The sequence below is a fragment of the Nomia melanderi genome, unplaced genomic scaffold (genome assembly GCF_051020985.1).
Source record: "Nomia melanderi isolate GNS246 unplaced genomic scaffold, iyNomMela1 scaffold0195, whole genome shotgun sequence".
NCBI classification, from domain to species: domain Eukaryota; kingdom Metazoa; phylum Arthropoda; class Insecta; order Hymenoptera; family Halictidae; genus Nomia; species Nomia melanderi.
In genome coordinates this window covers 40001-42773 of record NW_027475310.1, presented here as the reverse complement: position 1 = coordinate 42773, position 2773 = coordinate 40001, and positions in this window count along the sequence as shown.

The following is a 2773-nucleotide window of genomic DNA, read 5'->3' as shown; positions in this document are numbered from 1 at the left end:
CAAAAATTTATTTTTCGGAAAAAATGGAAAAAACCGATTCGTCGGAGCGAGGTGTCCAGCCCGTGCGGTAATTCCAGCAGGCGAATCGGACTTCCCGAAATTTTTCTAAGTCCCACGGTCGACACCAACTTTTTTAATAAGCGTTTTAAAATTATTTCAATGTTTAATCCATGCGTAAACATGACGTTTATTAACGTTTTTAACGTTAAAAAAAATTACAAAAATTTATTTTTCGGAAAAAATGGAAAAAACCGATTCGTCGGAGCGAGGTGTCCAGCCCGTGCGGTAATTCCAGCAGGCGATCCGGGGTACTCGAAATTTTTCTAAGTCCCGACGGTCAAGAGTAAACTTTTTCATCACATATTTCAAAATTTTTTTAATGTTTAATCCACGCATAAAAACGCAGTTTATTAACGTTTTTAACGTTGAGAAAATTGACAAAAATTTTTTTTTCACTGAAAATGGAAAAAATGTATCGGTCGATGCGGGCTATCCAGGCCGTGCGGTAATTCCAGCAGGCGATCCGGGGTACTCGAAATTTTTCTAAGTCCCGACGGTCAAGAGTAAACTTTTTCATCACATATTTCAAAATTTTTTTAATGTTTAATCCACGCATAAAAACGCAGTTTATTAACGTTTTTAACGTTGAGAAAATTGACAAAAATTTTTTTTTCACTGAAAATGGAAAAAATGTATCGGTCGATGCGGGCTATCCAGGCCGTGCGGTAATTCCAGCAGGCGATCCGGGGTACTCGAAATTTTTCTAAGTCCCGACGGTCAAGAGTAAACTTTTTCATCACATATTTCAAAATTTTTTTAATGTTTAATCCACGCATAAAAACGCAGTTTATTAACGTTTTTAACGTTGAGAAAATTGACAAAAATTTTTTTTTCACTGAAAATGGAAAAAATGTATCGGTCGATGCGGGCTGTCCAGGCCGTGCGGTAATTCCAGCAGGCGATCCGAGGTACTCGAAATTTTTCTAAGTCCGAACGGTCAAGAGTAAACTTTTTCATCACATATTTCAAAATTTTTTTAATGTTTAATCCACGCATAAAAACGCAGTTTATTAACGTTTTTAACGTTGAGAAAATTGACAAAAATTTTTTTTTCACTGAAAATGGAAAAAATGTATCGGTCGATGCGAGCTGTCCAGGCCGTGCGGTAATTCCAGCAGGCGAATCGGACTTCCCGAAATTTTTCTAAGTCCCACGGTCAAGAGTAAACTTTTTTAATAAGCGTTTTAAAATTATTTCAATGTTTAATCCATGCGTAAACATGATGTTTATTAACGTTTTTAACGTTAAAAAAAATTACAAAAATTTATTTTTCGGAAAAAATGGAAAAAACCGATTCGTCGGAGCGAGCTGTCCAGCCCGTGCGGTAATTCCAGCAGGCGAATCGGACTTCCCGAAATTTTTCTAAGTCCCACGGTCGACACCAACTTTTTTAATAAGCGTTTTAAAATTATTTCAATGTTTAATCCATGCGTAAACATGACGTTTATTAACGTTTTTAACGTTAAAAAAAATTACAAAAATTTATTTTTCGGAAAAAATGGAAAAAACCGATTCGTCGGAGCGAGGTGTCCAGCCCGTGCGGTAATTCCAGCAGGCGAATCGGACTTCCCGAAATTTTTCTAAGTCCCACGGTCAAGAGTAAACTTTTTTAATAAGCGTTTTAAAATTATTTCAATGTTTAATCCATGCGTAAACATGATGTTTATTAACGTTTTTAACATTAAAAAAAATTACAAAAATTTATTTTTCAAAAAAAATGGAAAAAACCGATTCGTCGGAGCGAGGTGTCCAGCCCGTGCGGTAATTCCAGCAGGCGAATCGGACTTCCCGAAATTTTTCTAAGTCCCACGGTCGACACCAACTTTTTTAATAAGCGTTTTAAAATTATTTCAATGTTTAATCCATGCGTAAACATGACGTTTATTAACGTTTTTAACATTAAAAAAAATTACAAAAATTTATTTTTCGGAAAAAATGGAAAAAACCGATTCGTCGGAGCGAGCTGTCCAGGCCGTGCGGTAATTCCAGCAGGCGAATCGGACTTCCCGAAATTTTTCTAAGTCCCACGGTCGACACCAACTTTTTTAATAAGCGTTTTAAAATTATTTCAATGTTTAATCCATGCGTAAACATGACGTTTATTAACGTTTTTGACATTAAAAAAAATTACAAAAATTTATTTTTCGGAAAAAATGGAAAAAACCGATTCGTCGGAGCGTGCTGTCCAGGCCGTGCGGTAATGCCAGCAGGCGATCCGGGGTACTCGAAATTTTTCTAAGTCCCGACGGTCAAGAGTAAACTTTTTCATCACATATTTCAAAATTTTTTTAATGTTTAATCCACGCATAAAAACGCAGTTTATTAACGTTTTTAACGTTGAGAAAATTGACAAAAATTTTTTTTTCACTGAAAATGGAAAAAATGTATCGGTCGATGCGGGCTATCCAGGCCGTGCGGTAATTCCAGCAGGCGATCCGGGGTACTCGAAATTTTTCTAAGTCCCGACGGTCAAGAGTAAACTTTTTCATCACATATTTCAAAATTTTTTTAATGTTTAATCCACGCATAAAAACGCAGTTTATTAACGTTTTTAACGTTGAGAAAATTGACAAAAATTTTTTTTTCACTGAAAATGGAAAAAATGTATCGGTCGATGCGAGCTGTCCAGGCCGTGCGGTAATTCCAGCCGGCGATCCGAGGTACTCGAAATTTTTCTAAGTCCGAACGGTCAAGAGTAAACTTTTTCATCACA